The sequence below is a fragment of the Carcharhinus amblyrhynchos genome, chromosome 4 (genome assembly GCF_965287045.1).
Source record: "Carcharhinus amblyrhynchos chromosome 4, sCarAmb.v2.hapA, whole genome shotgun sequence".
Classification (NCBI taxonomy): domain Eukaryota; kingdom Metazoa; phylum Chordata; class Chondrichthyes; order Carcharhiniformes; family Carcharhinidae; genus Carcharhinus; species Carcharhinus amblyrhynchos.
Window position 1 is genome coordinate 51,531,407 of NC_137327.1, and position 23,014 is coordinate 51,554,420.

General features: G+C 41.7%; 1 protein-coding gene across 2 annotated transcripts in view; it reads right to left on the minus strand.

Moving 5' to 3' along the window:
* The window catches only part of mbtps1 (membrane-bound transcription factor peptidase, site 1), a 137,676-nt gene extending 115,585 nt beyond the window's left edge, over window positions 1-22,091 (minus strand). For both annotated transcript variants that reach the window (XM_080187133.1, XM_080187132.1), the window contains exon 1: window positions 21,985-22,091. The gene's annotated coding sequence lies outside the window, so the exon portion shown is untranslated. The remainder of the gene's footprint in view (window positions 1-21,984) is intronic.
* Between the last annotated feature and the right edge of the window lie 923 nt (window positions 22,092-23,014).

The window sequence follows — 23,014 nt, forward strand, 5'->3', positions numbered from 1 at the left end:
TGGATGTATGATCACCCAGCTGGGCGTAAACACACAATGAATTAGCAACGTTTCTAAAGTCAAGCACATCATCTTCAAACAGTGACAAGGCCAATCTGTACACCAGGTGCAAACAGAAAAGCTGAGGACTGCCATGACCAGATGATTGGCTTCTTATTTTTACCTGCAGTTGGAAACTAACAAAACTATTCAAAGATTCTTTCAGCCTAACTGATTAATTAGCATTGCTTACCTTTCTCCAGCTCCTTCACAATGTTGTTGCAAGAACTGCTGGTCTTGATATTTTTGCTGAGCAGAGGAAAAGAGCACCTACCCCAATTCCCCAGATGAAGACTATGTTACACAGGTGTTGAGTTTCTGAACATTGTTTCTTTATATTCTCAAACTACTTCGACAATCCTGCAACATGGCCAGAGATAGGAAATTGCAGACTAACTCCACAGCACTGAAGCCAATTTAAAAAAAGACTTGCACTTGACCCATTGATTAAAGATAGTTAATATCTTTTGGCCATCAGAACATCCCTAGTTAATGTGGAAAATCCACACAAGCACTACATTTATTATATGGTGTCAGCTGGTGATGGTTGAGTGGTAAAATATTTGCCTTACAATCAAATGGTTGTGGGTTTAAGTCCTCCTCCAGAGACTAGAACACAATTCAGGATGTCACTCTAGCACAGTGCCAAAGAAACATTGTAACGTCAGAGGTGCTGTCTTTCAGAGAAGACATTAAACTCTGGCCACATCCAACATCTCAAGTGGGCTATGAGATAGGAGCAGAATTAGGCCTTTCAGCCCATTGAGTCCACTCTACCATTCAATGGCTGATAAGTTTCTCAACCCCCTCTTCCCCAGCCTTTTCCCCATAACCTTTGATCCCTGTACTAATCAATTATCTTTCCAAATCCGACTTAAATACAGTCAGTGACCTGGCCTCCACAGCTTCTGTGGCAATGAATTCCAGAGTGATCACCTTTGGCTGAAGAAATTCCTCCTCATCTCAGTTCCAGAGAGCTGTCCCTTTACTCAGACTGTGCTCTCGGATCATGGTCTCTCTAACTAACGGAAACATTTTCCCCCACATCCACTCTATCCAGGTCTTTCAGTATTCCTTAAGTTTCAATGAGATCCCCCCCATCCTTCTAAGCTTCATCGAGTACAGACCAGAGACCTCAAACATCAAGCTTTTCATTTCCAGGATCATTTTTGAACCTCCTAATGGACCCCCTCCAAGACCAGCACATCCCTCCTTATGTGTGGGGCCCAAAAACTCTCACAATATTCCAAATGTGGTTTGACCAGAGCGACAGAGCGCCTCAGCAGTACAACCCTGCCTTTGTATTCTAGTCCTCTCAAAGTGAATGTCAACATTACATGTTTTAAGTTTATTAGTGTCACAAGTAGACTTACATTAACACTGCATGAAGTTACTGTGAAAAATCCCCTAGTCACCACATTCCAGTGCCTATTCAGGTACATTGAGGGAGAAGTTAGCACAGACAATGCATGTCTTTCAGATTGTGGAAAGAAACCCGTGCAGACACAAGGAGAACGTGCAGATGCTGTAAAGACAGTGACCCAAGCTGGGAATCAACCCTGGGTCCCTGACACTGAGAGGCAGCGGTGCTAACCACTGTGCCACCATACTTCCCTAGTTACCTTCCTAACAACCAACTCAACTTGCAAGTTAACCTTAAAAGAATCCTAAACTACAACTCCCAAGTCCCTTTGCACTTCTGATTTCTACATAAAAAGATCCCATGGTACAACTTTGAACAGAGAAATTCTTCCTGGCGGTGTCCAATATTTATTGTTGAAGGAAGCTTGCTTTCAAATTGTTCTCTTGTTGCCTATGTTACAACAGTGAGTACACTTCAAAAATACTTCATTAGTTGAAAGTTGGATGTTGCGAAAGGCACTATATAAACATGAAAATTATTTCCTTTACCGGCTAGGAACAAACTACAAACACGTGAGAAAACACGAGGAGGAGGCAAATGTTGCTGACAATAGATCAACAACAGTATGCTGTTGTGGCTTGTCAAATAAATTCCTGGGTGAGGTCCATTTTAAAACATCCAGGGTCAAAGAGCTTTGCAAGTGGAGCCAAAAGGGTACAGGAAGGGGCAGAGATATGCACACAAAAAGTTAAAGAACTGGAATATGGGAGGATACTTGAAAACAAAGCCAAAAATTGAATGGGGGCAGGAACCTTTTAAGTTGGAAGTAATGGCCAAATGGCACTTACTGTCAGAGCTCTGGGCAAATGGATTTCATGGATGCTGGTAGAGTAGCACTGGTGTCTGGGAGATAAAAATACAATTTCAGTAGCCAAGGGGCTAAGACACAAAAAAAACAGATAACCATGGTGATAAATATCATCTTTGGCTGGAAAAGGGTGTCAGTGCCCTACACTTTTTTTTAATGTCTTAGATCTGTGACATTAGCAAGACAGCATTTATCAATCAACTCTGACAAAGGGTCATCCAGACACACAATGTTACCTCTTTCCACAGATGTGGTCAGGCCTGCTGAAATTTTCCAGCATTTTCTGTTTTTATTTCAGATTCCAGCATCTGCAGTATTTTGCTTTTAACTATCATCCTTGGTTGCCTTCAAAAATAAAGCAGTGATTCACCTCCTTGAAGCACTACAGACACAGCTCAGTGGCTTGGTGGGCAACTTCAGAGGGTATTGAAAAGACAACAGTGTGGCACTGCAGTAATACACAGAGCAAAATCAGTCAAGTGGGGTCTTCCCCTAAAGGGCATATATGAACCAACTGAATAAGACAACCTTGCATCATTTTTATAAAATCTTATTTCTACATTTTCATCTAATTCAGCCAAAGCAAACAGGCATAATGGGCATGAAAGTAGTTAACAAGTGAGTGCACAGTCTGTGGAATACCAAATAACAACAGTCAGTTAAAATATCAGGCTTCTCCAGTGCAATTACATCATACTGACCTTTAAGTATCTTAATGTAGACTCATGTTTTAAAAATAAAATTTCACAATATAATCTGTCTACTCCTGTAACACAGAATACTAATGAATTGTTTACTTAAGGAAGGATAGAAGCTGGTTCAGTATTAATAGTTTATTACCAGGAACCTCCCAATCATATATATCTGCCAATCTTCACTCAGGGACAAAAGTCCACTGTTGACCATAATGAAAAGGAACAGTGGAGCTTGTTTTATCAACCATTTCACTGGCATTGGGCCAGGGTCTCACGGAACTCTAAATCAGAGTGGCAACACCCTACTGTCTACACAAGTCAATGCTGTGTTTAGAAAGCAGGAACATGGCTGTGGGTGAGAGCGAGCGCTTCTGCTTGTAAGGGAAAAGCTGGGTAACCAGTTTGTCAAAGACAGTACAACAGCAGGATTGAAGGGTGGAATCTTGGGTTTATACCAAAAGTATGTCTTTTTGGGCTGGACTGCTAAATGTATCTGGCCCAACAGCTTGGCACCATTTATGGGGGCTAAGAAAAATATACACTTGCCAACTCAACCTAACAGTCACAGCTGAAGAAAGAAGGTCTGACTAAGAATCAAGAGGGATGGGCTAAAGGAGCATCACAATGCTGTAAAATCTTTCATATGGCTATCTACCACCTGGTACAATAAGGTAGGCTGCCACCACCTGAAAGTCAAGTTCACAATCCCAGTCCTGCTAACAGGAAGAAGTGAAACAGAGAGATGTTTAGCAACAAGTGCTGGTGGCCCTCTGTCTAGATACCCAGTACACTATTTTCTTCTGTGTACTCATGCTCAATCGAGTGTTATTATTTAGAAGCTTCTGCCCTCAATTAAACCAAGTTAATTAAACTGCCATTAGATACAGAAATCAAAAACACAACTGTAGTACCATGGTGCAGGTGTACCAAGAAAAGAAAGGGTAAAATTTACAGAAACATTTGTTAGAAAGCAGAGTAAAAGAAATGAATTTCTAGCAACAGAGCTGGTTATGTAAGCACTGGCGAGTGAGAGAGACATTACAGATATATACCCTTCCATATAGACAAAGGCTGTGCACAAAACTATCTTTCCTCTTTACAGATACTGACTGCATACTTCCAGCATTTTCTATTTTCATGGAAAATGCAGCATAGAAGACAGTCCTTTGGTCCATCATATGCTTGCCAACTCTTCGAATGAGCTATTCATTTAGCCCCACACCCTTCAGGGCCAATGCAAGATCATAAGCCCAAAACAATGTTTCTCTCTCCACAGAAACTGCCAGATCTGTGGTGTATTTTCAGCATTTTCAGGTTGAGGAGTGAATTAGAGGAGGAAAGCAATGTACAAATCAGAATGGGAATTACATTTAGAATTAAAGGGCTTAGGGACAAGGTAGCTGAAGGTAGAGCCACTAATGGTACAGCAACTAAAATCAGGGATGCCCAAAATGCCAGAATTAGTGTGTAGATATTGAAGGGGTTTGAGAAACTGGAGAATACAAGATAAAGATGGGGAAGGCCATAGAGGGGTGTAGAAACAAGGGCAAGAAATTTAAAACTGAGGTAGTCCTTAACCTGGAAGACGAGTTCTTCAAACAGAGGTCTGTACAATCCCAATCCACTACCACTGTGTCTGGCTGAACTTAATGTAACAATTTCTCCTTTAAGTTGTCTCACTTCCTCCAAATAAAAAGGTGCAGCCATGGATATCTGCTTGTTATGTCTGTCTTTATGGCATATATGGAACATTCCTCATTCTGACTCCCTCCCACAACTCCTTTACCGGTACATCGACAACTATTTCAGTGCCGCATCAGGCTCCTGTCTGGACGTGGAAAAATTTCTCAATTTCACTTCCAATTTCCACCCCCTGTCACCTTCACATGGTGCCTCAATGACACTTCCCTTCCTTGACCTCTCAATCGCCATTTTGAGCACTAGACCATCCACTAGTATCCATTTCAAGTCATCAACTCCCACAGCTACCTTGATTACAGCTCTTCACACCCTGTAAAGCCTACATCCCATTCTTGGTCGTATCTGTTCCGATTATGCCACTTTCCAAAATGGCACTGATGTGACTTCCTTCTTCCTTGATCACTGCCAATCACAGTGGATGTAAAGTTAAGCTCTCAATCATGTCTGACCCCTCTCCTGCACCACTCCTCTCATTCCACTCCTATTCCTCCCAGAGCCATGATAGGGTCCCCTAGGTGAAATTTGATTTCTACAAAAAAAACCTGGAATGAATAATCTAACAAAGATGATGAAACTATTGTCATAAAAATCTATGTGATTCATTATTGTCCTTTAGGGAAGGAAGTCTGCCATCTTTACATGCAACTTCAGACCCCCAACAATGCAGTTGACTCTTAAATTCCCTCCTAAACTGAATGACTTACTAGGCCATTTAAGGGCAATTAGGGACGAGTAATAAATGCTGGCCCAGCCAACACCCATGACCAGGGAAGGAATAAATAAAAATGATCTTGCAGATTTCCAGCTTATTATGAAAAGGAACACTAAATTCTTAACTGTGTAAATCAGGTTCTGATGGAACACAAAGCTGCAGCACAAGTGAAAGAATCCACTTGTACAACGAAGCAAAAAGTAGCTGACTAGAGATCATAATTTGCTCCACCTCTATTATCTACAGTATGAAGTAATTACATTAATAAGAACGTAAGAACTAGGAACAGGAGCAGACTATCTGGCCCCTTGATCCTGCTCCACCGTTCAGTAAGATCATGGCTAATCTTTTTGTGGACTCAGCTCCACTTACCCGCCCACTCACCATAACTCTTAATTCCTTTACTGTTCAAAAATCTATCAATCCTTGCCTTAAAAATATTCAATGAGGTAGCCTCAACTGCTTCACTGGGCAGAGAATTCCACAGATTCACAACCCTTTGTGTGAAGAAGTTCCTCCTCAACTCAGGCCCAAATCTGCTTCCCCTTATTTTGAGGCCATGCCCCCTAGTTCTAGTTTCACCTGCTAGTGAAAACAACTTCCCTGCTTCTATCTTATCTATTCCATTCATAAATGTTATAGTTTCTATAAGATCTCCCCTCATTCTTCTGAATTGCAGTGAGTATAGCCCGAGTCAACTCAGTCTCTCCTCATAAGCCAACTCTCTCAACTCCAGAATCAACCTAGTGAATCTCCTCTGCACCCCGTCCAGTGCCAGTTTATCCTTTCTCAAGTAAGGAGATCAAAACTTGAGGTGTGGCCTCACCAGCACCTTATACAACTGCAACATAACCTCACTGTTTTTAAACTCCATCCCTCTAGCAACGAAGGACAAAATTCCATTTGCCTTCTTAATTACCAGCTGCACCTGCAAACCAAATCCTTGACATTCCTGCACAAGAGCATTCAGGTCCCTCTGCAAAGCAGAACGCTGCTATTTTTTAACCATTTAAATAATAGTCCATTTTGCTGCTTTTCCTACTAAAATGAATGACCTCACATTTACCAACATTGTACTCCATCTGCCAGACTCTCGCCCACTCACTTAGACTATCTATATCTCTTTGCAGACTTTCAGCGTCCTCTGCACACTTTGCTCTTCCATCCATCTTAGTGTCATCTGCAAATTTTGACATACTATACTTGGTCCCCAACTCCAAATCATCTATGTAAATCATAAACAATTGTGATCCCAACACTGAACGCTGAGACACACCACTGGTCACTGATCGCCAACCAGAAAAACATCCATTTACCCCCACTCTTTGCTAATCTTGTACGTAGTAGTAGTTACTGCACTGTAGAAGTCATCATTAGTTTATATACAATCTCACACCATAACAGGTTCACCAGGAAATCTTTAGGGATGTCACTCATACAGCACAGTGACACAGTGGCAAGCATTGCTACCTCAGCACCAGGTACCCAGGTCCCAGGTTCAATTCCCGGCTTGGGTCACTGCGTGGAGTCTGCACGCTCTCCCTGTGTCTGCATGGGTTTTCTCTGTGTTCCAGTTTCCTCCCAAAAACGTGCATTGGCTATGCCAAATTCTCCCTCAGTGTGCTCGAACAGGCACCAGAATGTGGTGACTAGGGGATTTTTATGATAATTTCATTGCAGTATTAATGTAAGCCTGCTTGTAACAAAATAATATCACATCAGATTTGTGATTCGCTAAAATAAAATGCATGTTGAAGCTTTTTGTTCTCCATTCTTTATGACATTCACAAGAATACCAAATGTAAAGGGCACAAGTTTATACTTCATGCGAAGAGGGTGCTGGTTAACTGATGCATTCTCCATGGCAATGCTGCTACCAGTGTCAACTTGCCAACAAATCAACACTCAATACATTTGGAATTCTTGCAATATCCAAGATGAAAAGCTTTGTCATGTGTCTTTTTCAACGATTCTCAAGATTTACATTCTTGGTTTATAGGTTTGTTTTTTTTGCAGTATACAGAGGGAGTTTTCTGCAACATTGTTTTTGTCTTTCAGGACTTAGCCCTGAGCAAACGTTACACTCTATTTTAATTGCTATATGGAACAAATGCCCCCAGACAAAAAGTTTGAAAACAAAAATGCATGGGCACTACAGAAAACAGAGGAAAGTGTTATACAGCACAACATAGTGGAACTATAAATATTTAAATTTCAGTCAAATTATACAAGCTTGTCAGCTGACCACTCCCCATGTGTTTGATATTATTGTAAACTGTTTCTTTGTCAACAGCTTCATTCAGTTCTGTGACCATAATGACTGTTTGCAGCAGTAACAGAAGGTGCCATCTTCATACAAATGATAGGAATTGCAACAATGGTACAAAAATACATCGTGGTGGTCACACTATATGTAAGCCCCTGAAGTGATTAGGCAATTTGAGCTTCAAATAAACACCAGGTGCTGCAGTGAGCGACTTCAGTAGAACTCTCGAAGTTCCCATTTGAAAGGAAAGGAACAAAACCACAAGTTATCCCGTTGAACAGGATATGCTGCATCCTTTTTTCATATTTAAATATTTGCATTAGATTTGTGCCCACTCAAGACCCAAGCTTGTTCTTCCAGTAAATACATTTTACTCAAGGCTCCAACACGAGGCAGCAATTGTGCCCCAGTCGATCATTCCTCAATACCTCATTCAAATCAGAAGTGTGACAACTTGCAAATTGTGGCAAATGATAAAGTGAATTGGAGACTTTGCCCATCCGACGCCGCCACCCACCCCCTTCCCCCAGCCCAACGTTAAGGTTCAAGCTGAAAAATGCATGAAAAAGTTTTGTACCGACATGGGAAAGACACACAAAACAGGCATTGCACAATGGTTATAAGGAACACAAGCTAGAATGCAATTCTCAGATTATAAAGATGGCAGAGATGGAAAATTGAAGCATTTAAAGCAACATCAACAATGGTTTGCTTTTGCCTAGAGTTAAATCCACATTGCTGATTGTGACAAAAAAGAATTTGCTGATTGCGCTAGAGTTTTGGTTCCCCCATACCAACACTATAACTAAGTAAACCTACTAATGTCTCTACTTTCTCAGAAGACTAAGGGAATCTGACATGTCAGCTACGACTCTCACCAACTTTTACAGATGCGCCATAGAAAGCATTCTTTCTGGTTGTATCATAGCTTGGTATGGCTCCTGCTCTGCCCAAGACCGCAAGAAACTACGCAAACCAGCCTCCCACCCGTTGACTCTGTCCACACTCCACACTGCCTCAGCAAAGCAGCCACCATAGTTAAGGACCCATACACACCCCGGACATTCTCTCTTCCACCTTCTTCTGTCGGGAAAAATATACAAAAGTCTGAGGTCACGTACCAGCTGACTCAAGAACAGTTTCTTCCCTGTTGCTGTAAGACTTTTGAAAGGACTTACCTTGCATTAAATTGATCTTTCTCCAACCCTCGCTATGACTGTAATACTACATTCTGCACTCGTTTCCTTCCCTACAAAAGGTATGCTTTATCGGTGTAGTGTACAAGAAACAACACTTCGCTGTATGCTAATACATGTGACAATAATAAATCAATTTTTTTTGTAAATTTGCTTTGTTGTACTGCTGGAATTGGCAGAAAGAGGGTTAACCCCCAAGAACAAAGTATTCACCTCAGCAGAAAGCTACCTATTCAGGTCAAGCAACTGTCAGGGAATGGTTTTCTCAAGCTGCAAGTTCACTTTCAATAGCTGTCTAAAGTGATCATCTTTAACCATCCGAGAAACCACAATTTACATGTTCAAAGTAGAGTTGACAGGGCACATTGTTGCTTAACAAGTTTTTCTCCTTAAATCTACCCACCACAGTGCATGGCCACTCAGACTATGAGCAGGTCCTGGTCATAAGCAATTTAAGGGAGTGGTTTGAGCCAACAGCTGTTCTGAAAATCAGTGACAAATAGACAATAACTTGACTAGCTGTTTGCCCTTTGTGATTAATATCTGCTGAAACAAATTTAATTTCAGATTTGTACTCCTGCCCAGAATTAGCCAAAGAGGGCAAGCAGCATTTATGTTGAGCTCAACACTGAAAACAGAGGTTAGTTGGTTCCAGTGTGGCTCAGGAAGCATAGAATGAACTTTACACTGAGTGCTTTGTTGATAAAGTTATGTTTTTTAGAAAAAAAGCAGCTTGTCTCTTTGTTGCTTTATGAGTCATGGGGAACTACAAACTGTTGGTTTATAGCAAGTAACTAAGTATTGGTTTGTAATCATTATTGTAACTTGGAGACTGTTTATCCAGTTCACTGTTGAGAAAGCTGAGAATTCACATTGTGGCTCGATATCATCTAGTAGTTAGCGTTAAAGACATTGGCCGGAGATTTCCAACCATTCACTCTAGTGGGATTCTCCGCTCCTGTCAATGGAAATTCCCATTCCCACTGACAGGGCGGGACCAGAGAATCGTGTCACTGGCAAACATGACATCTCCTGCTGATAGGAAACACGCGACTAGAAGACCAGTGAATCTCGGGACATAATTCATCTCATTAATGGGCAGAGAAAATGTTCTCCTGATAATCAGAAATGAGAGATCTGCATTTGCTGAAGTCTAAAGAATAACCAGCAAATAACAGGCAGCACAATGGCACAGTGGGTTAGCACTGCTGCTTCAGTGCTAGGGACTTGGATTCAATTCTGGCCTTGAGTGACTCTGTGGAGTTTGCACATACGTGTCTGCGTTGGCTTCCTCTGGGTGCTCCTGTTTCCTCCTACAGTTGAAAGATGAGCAGGTTAGGTGGATTGGTCATGCTAAGTTGCCCTTTAATGTCCAAAGATGTGTAGGTTAGTGGAGTTAGTTGTGGTACATGGGCTTAAGGGGATGTGTGTGTGTGTGTGTGTGGGGGGGGGGAGAAGTGGTTGGTTATAGGTAGATAAGATGCTCTTTCAGACAGTTGATGCTACGCCTTTCTGCATTAGAGAGATTCTATGATTCTATAACCTAACAAAACAAAAGCACAAATAGAAATAAAGACTTCTACTTGACCTAGAATTTCTTGATGCAGAGTGCCAAAAGTATTGACATCATGAAGTAAAAATTGAGATATCTTGGTATGTAATATTTCCAACGTCACAGTGACTACATTTTCAAAAAGAAATCCATTGGCCGCAATGCACTTTGGAATATCTTGAGGTTCATAGAACCGCAGAATCTCTACAGAGCAAAAAGCAGCCATTCAGCCCATCGAGTCTGTATCAACCACATCCCACCCAGGCCCTATTCCTGTAACCCCACATATCTACCCTGCTAATCCCCCTGCCAATAGGATCAATTTAACATGCCAATGAACCTAACCCACATCTCTTTGGACTGTGGGAGGAAACCAGAGCACCCAGAGGAAACCCACGCAGACAGGGGGAGAACATGCAAACTCCAGCCAGAGACAGTCACCCGAGGCTGAAATTGAACTTGGGTTCCTGATGCTGTGAGACAGCAGAGCTAACCACCATGCTGCTCCTATGAGAGTCATTATTAAATGTAAATCTCTCTGTTGGTTTGGTCTAAAAACAGTCAGTCATCTTTCCCTCTTTGGAGTAGGTGAACTAAATTCAGTTGAAAACTGTTGTTTAAAAATGCATTTTTAACAAATCCTGTAGATCGAGATAGGGCTGGTAACAAATACAGCAGCAAGAGAAGAAAATGCTGACAGGGATAGTCATTGAACTGTTACTGTTTAAATTATTTCGATTACCTTGCCTAGAACTCTTTCACCTTCACCATATTGATATATTTTAAAAAATATGAAATGCTGGAAGACACCTGGGGAATCTTTAATAAAAGCAACATACTGTGGCTGCTAGGATTCAAAATGAAAAAATGTTGGAAAAAACACAGCAGGTCTGGCACCACCCGTGGACAAAGAAACAGTTAATACTTTGGATCCAACATGACTCTTCAGAAATAAGGAGTGGGAGAAATGCGAGGATGGGCTGGGAGAAAGAAAAGCATCAGGTTGATCAAAAGGGGAAGATCATGCGTAGGCTGGAGGGCAGGAGAGATAAAATAGCAAAGATACGATAGAACAGAAAGGCAGAAGGAGTGGTAAATATTTATTTGTTCATGGGATCTGGGTGTTGCTGGCTGGGCCAGCATTTATTGCCCATCCCTGAGGACAGTTAAGAGTCAACCACATTGATTGGATCAGGAGTCACACGGAGGCCAAACCATAGGCAGATTTCCTTCCCTAAAGTACATTAGTGAACCAGATGGGTTTTATGACATTTGACAATAGTTTTGTGGTCATCATTAAACTTTTAATTTCAGATTTTTATTGAATTCAAATTTCATCTACCATAGAATTCAAACTGAGGTCTCCGAGGCATTGCCCTGGGTCTCTGGATTACTAGTCTTCCAACAATACCACAACGCCTCTGCCTCCCCTATAGCAGTAGTAAGGAAACAAAACATTTGGTTTTAATAGCAGAACAAAGGTTAGCTTTGAGCGCAAAAAAAAAAATCCACTAGTATGGGAGTGGGGGGAGAAAATCAAGATGGAGAGCAGCATTCACAGTGTAAAGTTGAAGAATGCAACAGAATCCAGAAGACTGTAAAATGCCATGTTGGAAGATGAGGCGCTGTTCCTCATGCTGGCACTAGGCTTCTCTAGAACACTACAGAAGACCAAGAATAAAAACGTGAACATGAAAACAAGGTGGTGAACTGAAATGGCAAGTAACTGGAAGGCTAGGGTAATGTTTTTGGACTGAACAGAAGCATTTGACAAAGCAGTCAGCAATCTTTGTATTTAAAAGATCATCCTCCACCACTTCTGCCACCTCCAACATCATGCCACCAAACATATCTTCCTCTGCAGACTCGCCAGCATTCTGAAGGGATCCTTTCCTCTAACAAACCCTGATCCACTCCTCTATCACCTCAGCACTTTCCCTTGCAGGAAATATAACAAGCGCCCCTTTACCTCCTCTCTCCCCAAAGTCGACTCCTTCTAAGTGGAGCAGCAATTTAGTTGTACTTCTTTCAATTTCGTCTACTGTATCCGCTGCTCACAATGCAGCCCCACTCTACATTGAGACCACCAAACACAAACTGGCTGCAGAACATCAAGCATGATCCTGACCTTCCAGTTACTCAGCATTTCAATTCAATGTGTTGCTCTCATACGTGTATGTGTGTTTATGTATTTATGCCACAATGTCCCAGTAAAACCTGATGTATTTTGAGGAACGGCACCTCACCTTTCCATTCAGTACTCAACCTCTGGACTCAACGTGGGGTTCAACACCTTGAACCCAGTCCCCCTTGGTTCTTTACTGTTACAACTCCCTATCTTCTATTCCATCATATCTTTAGTATTTAATCTCCATCCTCTAACCTTCATGCAAGCTTCCCCTTTGTTCCACTGACCCAACAGCATAAAACTCATCACATTTATTTCTTTCAGTGCCAAAGGGAAGACATTTTGGACTTGAAACATTTCTCTCTCCTCAGATCCTGCCTAAGCTGCTGAGTTTTTCCAGCACTTGGTTTTTAATTAGGGAACCTTTAATGTCAGTAGAAGAATACACTTCTGCCCTTCCCAAAAACCACAAAATGATTAAAACAGCTTAATGCAAAATAAAACAAACTTGTTAAGGTTACCCAACACTTGCAAAAGAAGCCGAGTGTTCTCAGATTATATAACCAATTAAATCAGCTGCAAAAGAGTGCATGACAGCTCTGCACACATGATATGTACCCAGGTTCAAACTGCACCCTCTGGAAACAGCATTGTTACTGTTGCCCAAGTTTGGACTCTAGCAAACAAGATCTGGTAACAACACAGCAGGAACAGTAATTTTCAGACAGCAGTGCCATGCTGTCACATACAGCCAGGCTGACATCCCCAGATGAAATGGGAAGTGCTAAAACGCAAAACAACAACATCACAAGTGAATGTATTTGATAGAATTCTGAGGCATACCTACATGGAGGTTGGTCAAGTAGTTATGGTACCAGACTAGCAATCCAGATATTGAGCAAATTACAATGGTGGCAAATTATGAAAATCATTTTGATAGATGTGATGCTATGAACTAGCACTTGATGGGAAACACTGCTGCCAACTGGTCATAAGAACTCAACTTGGTCATTTACACCATCCCTACCTGATCTGGGCAGAACTCAACACCCTCTGAAGAGGCCCATCAGCCTACACAGTTGTAAAACTGCTGACGATCTTGTACAAAATCAAGGGACAAGATATGACCTTGCAGTAAAGTACACATACTGGAAACATTTTTGTTTACTCAAAAAGGGATGGATTTTAATTTCAATTTATCCCCTTGAGAAGAGCTGCAATTATTTTAATTTTCAATTTAAGCAGAAACTAAGCCCAAAATTCCAACTGGGGCTGGCATTAATTAACAGGGTAACAGAAATAGTCTGTTGCTTTAAATCACCATTATTCAGTTTACCATCCATAGTCAATGTTCATCAATTTCCATTCATTTAACCTGCTGGCAAAACTGCAACCGTCAGCACAAAATTCACATGACCATCTCACTCTGCTTCCAGGAGAGTGACAAGGACCAAACGTTGTCAAAGAGAATTACTGGAAATGCAAGACTACAATTGGAAACAGGATACTAGACTATATACATAAAAGCTTAAAACCCACACAAGCATTGAGCACAAAAGCAAAGAAATTGCCGAATTTTGTGCAGAAAAATAGTTAGGCCGCTGATGGATTTATGGAGGTCAGGTATCCTACAGTTGGAGTATTACAGTTAAAATGCATACAACAAAAACAAGATAAATGCAAGGTTATCCTTATGAAGTAGCCTCAGTGAGGTTTAACAGAACAGGGGTTAAGGTGAAATCCATTCAAGGATTTTACAACTGAAAAATATTTTAACGTAAGTAACAAAAGATTGATTCCACTTGATACCAAAACTGATGACAATAGGAGAACAAATTATAAAGAAAAAGGTGCGTTAAAAAATGTTACCTACACAGAAATCGATCAACCAAGTTCCAATAGGCCAGGTGGCTACTGACAGCATAAAACCTTTGAGGAAATATATAATTACAACAAACAGCAATTTGTATTTGTACATTTCCTTGAATAATGATAGGTCATAGGTGCAGATCATCACAGCAGCTGCAGTGCCTGGGTCACCTAGATCTTTGGAATGAAAAGGCAGTGGTCTGGACCCTGTCAGACACCACTTTTAACAACATCAGATGATGTAAAGAGCAAGGGAAATTTGGAGTGGAACACCATTAGATGGTGTAAGCCCTTTCAAGCAATTCCTGCAACCAATCAGGTGTATAGGATTTTTTGCTTCTACCTAGGTTATAATACAATAATACCCCAGGTTTTTCCATAGGATCAATTAAAAACTGGAATTTGGTCAAGAAACCAGGATTAGAGCAGAACAGAGATGAGAGTTGCGGGGCTGAAGATTAAAGTGATAGGCAATGCCAGGGTAAGAAATAGAAGGACATCATTCAAACCTCAAGCCTGCTCCGCCATTCAATAAAGCCATGGGTCATCTGACTGCATGCCTACCCTCCCTTCTACGTACCCCACTAACCCACCCTTATCCTCCCCCGAACCCATCCCCACTTTCCTTCAGCCAAAAAAAACTCTCGACTCCCTTGTAGATTAAAAACCTGTCTAACTTAGCCTTACATACATTCAATAATTCAGCCTCCACTGCACCCTGGAAAGGAACACAAAGAGAAAATCATCCTAATCTCCTCTAATGGAAGCCCCTTTATTTTTAAATTGTGCCCTCTAATTCTAGACATCCCCACAAAAGGAAACATCCTAATAACACCCACCGCATTAAATCACCTCAGAATCTGATATGATTCACACCTCATTTTCCTAAACTTCAGTAGGTAAAGGCCCAGCATGCTCAACCATCACTCATAAAACAATCCTTTTATCCCAGCCAAGGGTATCAGCTCTGAATTGCTTCTAACGTAATTATATCTTCAAGTTATAAAACTGAATGTCAGAATGGACCAAACAGCTTCTTTCTGCACTATAATTGTGACTAAGACACTCAGAATTTACTAGACCATATATATTGATTTGCTTCAACATCACCAGGAATGCTGGAATCACCATTTTCCAGCAGTAATCTCCATCTGCAGTTGCATTCTTTAAAAATCCAAATGGGCTTTCCAAATGAAATCCTTAAATGAAGGTTTTGACAAGTTCTGGAGAGGGTCAGAAAGAGGACAGACCAGATGATCGGCATTAGGACACAAATAGCAGATAAACATGAAAAAACAACATTGCATTGGGCCCCGAGATGACTTAGTGTCCTTCAACTATACAATTTCAATTGTACTAGAAAATTCCAAATATTCACAACACCAAGTGGAGAAATATCTCGTCAATACTGAATGATTGGCCCATTATTCAAAAACTGTGTTCTAGATTCTCCAGCCAGAGGAAGCAATTTGTGCCCACCCCTTCAGAATTTTATACGTTTCAATGGATAACCTCTTTTAAGCTCGAGAGAACAGGCCCAATTTACTCAATGTCTCATTATAGCATAGCTCTGAGCTCCCAAGAACCACATCTAATGAACTTTATATATAAATATAGAGATCAAAATTACACACGTGACCCTAAGTGTACACCAAAGCCCTGCACAATTGTAGAAAGGTTTTTTATTCCATTCCTCTACCAGTAAAAGCCAACATGCCTTCTGAATTGTTTGCTGTACCCACATGCTAACTTTCTGCATTCCTTGTACACCCAAGTCACTCTGAACATCAGCATTGGGAAGTTTCACGTCACATTCTGTTTTCCTATTCTCACAGTTTCCACATTACACTCTATCTGCACCTTGTTACCAACTCACTTAACCCATCTATTTATCTTTCCAACCTGCATCCTCCTCAGAACCTTGGATGCATTACTGTCAGGCCCTTTGTGGCTTCAGCACTGATCCTTGTGGCATGACACTTGTCAAGGCTGCTAATTTAAAAATGCCACATTTATCCATACTTTCTGCTTCCTGTCCGTTAAGCAATCTTCTATGCTAATATATTACCACCAACTCCATGTGTTTTGATCTTTTTATGAACACTTATCTAATCACTGCACTTCCCCTTTATCTACTCTACCAGGTTAGATTTTTAACAATTGTCCAATGCTATTTTACTTTCATAAAACCACATTGACTTGGTCTGATAATACTATAATTTAAGTGCATTGGTAAGACTCTTAAATGATACATTCAAGCATCTTCCCAACGAGTGACATCAAGCTAAGTGGCCTGAGGTTCTTGGCTTTCTCTCTCTCGAATAGCAGTGTTGCATTTGCTAACTTCTAATTTACTAGGAATCGAGGGAATTTTGTAAAATGATACCAGTGCATCTGCTATCACAGCAGTATGTCAGCTTTTTAGTCCCTTAGGTTTCTCCAATACATTTTTCTCTGTTGATACTACCCTTTTTTGCAATCATTCTTATTAGTTTCTTGGTTATTGTTGGATATCCATGTTTGTTTCCATTTGGATCACGTGACATATTGATTGCGACCATTGTCAATTTGCATGGGCAAACAGGCAGTCTATCTCAACAGCCAGTCGAGTAAACACCAATAAAGCTCTTACTTGTTTGTGCCTTCGCAGTCTGCAAGCCTATCCATAAAGAACTGGCAAAGAGGTCAGAGCCACGCTGGTAGAGTCCTGGAGAAATAATATGCTGCAGATTGTAAAAATGATTAAGATAAAATACCAAACTGGCAATGGCAGGGTGCCAAATATCAGTAGCAGCCATTAATGGAACGAAAATTTAAACAAAGACTTCAGATAAAACATCAAAAAGAAGCTCACCATATGCTCTGCCCAAAAAGATCTAGAACAATATGGGGAGCTATAAGAGTAAAAATAATACCCTACAAAAATAATTTAGATTTGAGGATGTTGAAAACTCAGAAGGAAACAGGCTGAGCTTAGGGTTACCTTGTTTGAAAGAAAAAGGAATGAGGTAGTGCCGAACGAGGGGCATACACACGGCGGGTCGTGCGTGGGCTGCTCTTGGATGTTTTGAGAGTAGCCTAGTACTTCGCGTTGTTTGTGTACGCTTAAAACTGGACCAGCAGATGGGCACCACGACAGCTCAGTGACTATCACTGTTTGCTGTGCAGATACATGGATTTGGGCCAGTGTCTGTGGGAGTTTGCGTGGGTTTCCTCCGGGTGCTCCGGTTTCCTCCCACACCCCAAAGATGGGCTCTTAGGCTTAATGGTGTAACAAATTGTCCCTAAATTATTCTCCCCTTAATCTAGTTTCCAATGGGGGTACCACAAGCATAGACATAGGTCAAGGGTGGAGGAGGAAAAACACATTGTTAAGATGGCAGCACGGGCTCGTTAAGCCGAAGGGCCTGTTTCCCATGCCGTGTTGTTCTTTGTAACCCTTTCCCATATTAAAAACACGGAAAGGTTTTGGCACTGTGGGACTGTGTGATGAGAGAACACAGCGGTGGAGATTGTACACTGAAAGATTCAAATACTTTGACTAAATGAACAAAACTGCTGCATAGTAGTCCCAACTTTCCTCAGCATCATGGGGAGATGGGAGAAATATTCAGCCTCCTGCAAAGTCTGGTGCAGCCAGAAAAAACAGGTTAGAAAGCATACGATGGGATGGGGGAATATTGCACAGCCATTTCTCACCTAAATGTTTGGTAATCACCAATATGTTCAGGTTCCATAAAAGTAACCAAGGTAAATCTGTTTCTGGCCACTTTAAAGAAATTAACTGAATATTGTGTATTTGGAGCTGTCTTGGATGATACCATTAGAGACAGATTAGTGTGTTGGTTAAGAACCAAAGCTACCCGGAAATGGCTGTCAACAGGAAGCAACTTAAACCTAAAGGTGGCTTTAGAAGTTGCGATCTCTATGGAATTAGAGCTAAGAAAACGCAACAAACTTCAAGTGCTAAAATTCACAAGGTACCGCCTGAAACCTGAACACAGACAGGTTAAAATCGCCTTCAAAAATAAAAGCCATAACTGAGGCACCTGCAACTCGAAACAAACTACCTTTGATCATTTGTGGGTTTGAACCATTGTGAAAGGTTTGTCTGTAATCTAGCAACTATTCTCAAGCCTTTTCACAACAGGAATTGGGCAGGATCAGCGAGAGAAGGCTTTCATACGAGCTACTAAAGTCAGAAAGACTGACACTTTGATCCAAAGTTATCCTTGCAACTGGCTTGCAATGCATCACCTTCTGTGATGGCAGCAGTGGTTTCTCACATGATGCCCAATGGTGAAGAGAAGCCAACAGTGTTTGCATTAACATCCTTGAACAAAGCCAAAATAAACTATGCACAAACAGAGAATGAAGCACTGGGCCTCATTTTCAGGACCAAACATTTTTACCAATAACTATACAAAAGGAAATTGACTTTACCTATGGATCAACAACTGAATGATATTCCGGCTGCACACCAGAATTCTGTCTCTAGCATCAAGTTGGATGCAGAGATAGGCATTGCTATTGTCAGCACATATATACAAAACAAAATATCAATCAAATCTCTATGGGAATGCTGATGGATACTCCAGATTAGCTTCACCTAACAAGTTATCAATGAATAATTCAAGTGTTAATACTTTCTATTTCAAAGAACTCACTACTCCTGCGACCACAGGACAAGTTAAGAAGTATCCCAAAAATGGTCCACTACTGTCAAAAGCTATAGACATGATACTTCATGGCAAGACTGCAGGTAGAGACCTGGAGCTGAAGCCATCTTTTGGGGTGTGGAATAGACTGCCTGCTGTGATAGTGGAGTCGGACATTTTAGGAACTTCCAAGCAGTTATTGAATAGGCACATGGAGCACACCAGAATGATAGGGGTGGGATAGCTTGATCTTGGTTTCAGACAAAGCTCAGTACAACACCAAGGACCAAAAGGCCTGTACTGCGCTATATATTACCTGAAGATTCAAACTAACCATACAAACTGGTTATCTCCTCTCAGGAATGAGGGTCACCATTCCACCACAGTTTAGGACATGGTTCTTTAACAAACTTCATGAAGGTAGTTGTAGAATAGTAAGGATAGAGGAGATAGCCAGAAGCTATTTTCAGTGCCCAGGGCTCAATATCAAAATTGAGGACAAGGCAAGTGTGGTCAGCTTGTGCAAAAGTTCAAAACCAGCAGCCACTACCACCATTACAGCCATGGGAATGGCCAGAGGGGCCATGGCAAAGAGGCCATACAGGTTATGCCAGACCATTTGAAGGACAAATATTTTCATTGTATTAAATGCATGCGCACTCGAAACGGCCTAAAGTCACAATAATGAAGATTACGTCTCCAGAGAGAACAACAAAGACTGGGCGACACAACTGCAAAATATGCTTCTCCTGAACAACTTGTGAGCAATAATGGGCCACAGTTCATTATCCAAGAATTCACAAATCATCTAAAAGGAGAACAGAATCCAACACATCCGATTCGCTCCTCATCATCCTGCCTCAAACAGGCTGGCTGAAAGGTTTCTTCAGATAATGAAAGGTTTTAATTGAAGGTTTAATTGAGGTTTTAATTGAAGGTTTTAGAGGAATACAACACATTGCTCTGCATTACTCATGATTAAATGCTGGTTACACATATTATATTTGCTGAAGCCATCCAAGACAAAATAAATTTTTGAGAGAAAACAGCAAGGTCAGGTTTTGCAAGCCATCTGCCATGTTTTTCCAGAGGTCAGCAAGTATTGGCAAGGAACTATACCACCAGTGAGAAGTGGATACCTGTCATCATCTTAGCACAGACAGAACTAGTCTCCTACACCATTCACTGGAGAAGACACACTGATCAACTTTTAGCAACGGTGACTAACAGGGTCATTTTACTGCATTGAAGCAGGCTCTTCGGCCCAACTTGTCCATGCCGCCCCTTTTTTTTTAAACTCTTGACCTAGTCCCAATTGCCCTCGTTTGGCCCATATCCCTCTTTATGTATCTTACCCATGTAAATGTCTAAACACTTATTAAAAGACAAAATTGTACCCGCCTCTACTACTTCTTCTGGCAGCTTGTTCCAAAGACTCACCACCCTCTGAAAAAAATTGCTTTTGTGGATCCTTGCATATCTCTCCCCTAACATCTTAAACCTACACCTTTTAGTTTAGACTCCCTACCTTTGGGAAGAGATACTGACTATTAGCTGATCTATGACCCTCATTATTTTATAGGCCTCTGTAAAATCACTCCTCAGCCTTCTACACTCGAGAAAAAAGTCCCAATCTATCCAGCCTCTCCTTATAACTCAAACCATCAAGTCCCAGTAGCATACTAGTAAATCTTTTCTGCACTCTTTCTAGTTTAGTAATATCCTTTCTATAATAGGGTGACTAAAACTCTACACAGTATTCCAAGCGTGATCTTACCAATGCCTTGTACAACTTCAACAAGACATCCCAACTCCTGTATTCAATGTTCTGACCAATGAAACCAAGCAGGCCAAATGCCACCTTCACCACTCTGTCCACCCATGACTCCACTTTCAAGAAGTTATGAACTTGTACCCCTAGGTCTCTTTGTTCTATAACTCTCCCCAGCACTCTACCATAAACTGAATATGTCCTGCCCTGGTTCAATCAAAATGCATTACCTCACATTAATCTAAATTAAACTCCAGGATGCAGGAAGGGGGATTAAAAAGGGACACCTAGATGTCCTTGCAACTGGCATGGACAAAATGGGCCAAATGACCTCCATTGTGTTGTAACTTCTCTATGATTCAGACTGGGTTAAGGTTTCCTGAAATCAATTACTTCATCCTGATACAATTATGCCATAATTTATCCAACTAAACTAGTTTAAAAACAATGATATCTATTTCAGTGTATTATCTGTTATTGCAATTCCTGCTAAAGAAGCAAGCAGTCTTTCAGCAGAATTCAATCTCGATCTCAATAATAGGTGCAACCAATAACCTACACTTGAAACTTTGTCAGGCCAAACAATCCAAGTTTGCATTATCTACAATTACAATCATCAATCTCGATCAAAAATAAATAAAAATTAAAGATATGGGGAACTCTACTAGCACCACACACTACAATACTTAAAGAACCCTCATAAAACATTTTAAAAAGTGGGCGTCAGTATTTCAAAAGACACTTTCTGCAGAATTTGGACAACACATTGGAGTTATTTATGAAACACATGAGTTGACAGTACAGAAAGTACTGCAACAAATCACAACTGCAGCTGTAAAATGTGCAATGAACAGTTCTACCCGGAGTAAACAAGAAGTTGACCAGACTTCGCAGTGAAGGAACCTGAGCCTTTCGCTCACTGTCAGGGACCCAGGAGGCAGCCATTAGAAATGAGGAGGCTTCTTGCAGCATCTGCCCACCAGGCCTCACTCCCTTGCTGCTCCGGCTACAGGGAGAGGCTCAGCTGCCCGGCCGCTGCCCCTCTCGCTCAGGGGCCTGCACTCCCGGGCAGCCACTTCACTCGAGGCCGCTGCATCAGGCCCTCTCCCGCCAGCGACGGCAGTTTTTCCTCCCCATACAGAAGGGGAAGGTGCGGCAATACTAACCCACACTCCAGGTCCCTTCTCCAGCCGTCGGCCTCAGCTCCAGCGCCGCTGTGACTGCGGACAACCTCCGGCTTTCAGAGACCACCGCCTCCCCAGCTTGACTGACACCCGGAATAGCCAATCACAGACACGGAAGGCTCTAATTGACAGCCCCAAGAACCAGTCAGCACCGAGTGTCTGCCCGGGCATGAGTGGGCGGGGCGAGGAGGGGCGCAGTTCCTGCTGCTATCGCAGGGGGCGCAGTTGCAGCATTCGGAACCAAACACTAGCCGACCTCCCGCAGCGTTGCTCGCAGATAAAGCATTGAGCGCATTTAGCTTGGTTTATTGCAGGCAATACCGAGGATAGTTACGCATATATGGGCTTGAATCATGCGCAGTCAAATGCACGATACTTACAAGATGAAGGCGTGTAAAACTGCTGGCTCCAATCCACCTGTCCCAGATGAGCTCAATGCATTTTATGACCATTTTGAGCAAGAAGTCAGGGAGGGTATGCTCTCCACTCTGGAAGCCCTGGACAAACCTGTATCTGGAGTCACCATTGCAGATGTTAGAGCAGCTTTCTTGAAGGTCAATCCACGGAAAGTGACTGGCCCAGATGGGTACCCAAACGAGCACTCAGATCCTGCGCGGATCAGCTGACGGGAGTATTTGCAGACATCTTCAACCTCTCTTTGCAACAATCTGAGGTCCCTAATCTGCTTCAAGAAGATGACCATCATCCCGGTACCTAAGAAAAACCAAGCAGTGTGCTTTAATGACTATCACCCGGCGGCTCTGACATCCATCATTTCGAAGAGTTTCGAAAGGCTACTCATGGCATGAATCAATTTCAGCCTCCCAGACTACCTGGATCCACTAGAATTTGTCTATCACCGCAACAGGTCCACAACAGACACCATCTCTCTGGCCCTGCACTCAACCCTGGAATACCTAAATAACAAAAGCACCTATTTCAGATCCCTATTTATTGACTACAGCTCAGCCTTCAACATCATTATTCCCATCTCCAAAACTCATCTCCAAAC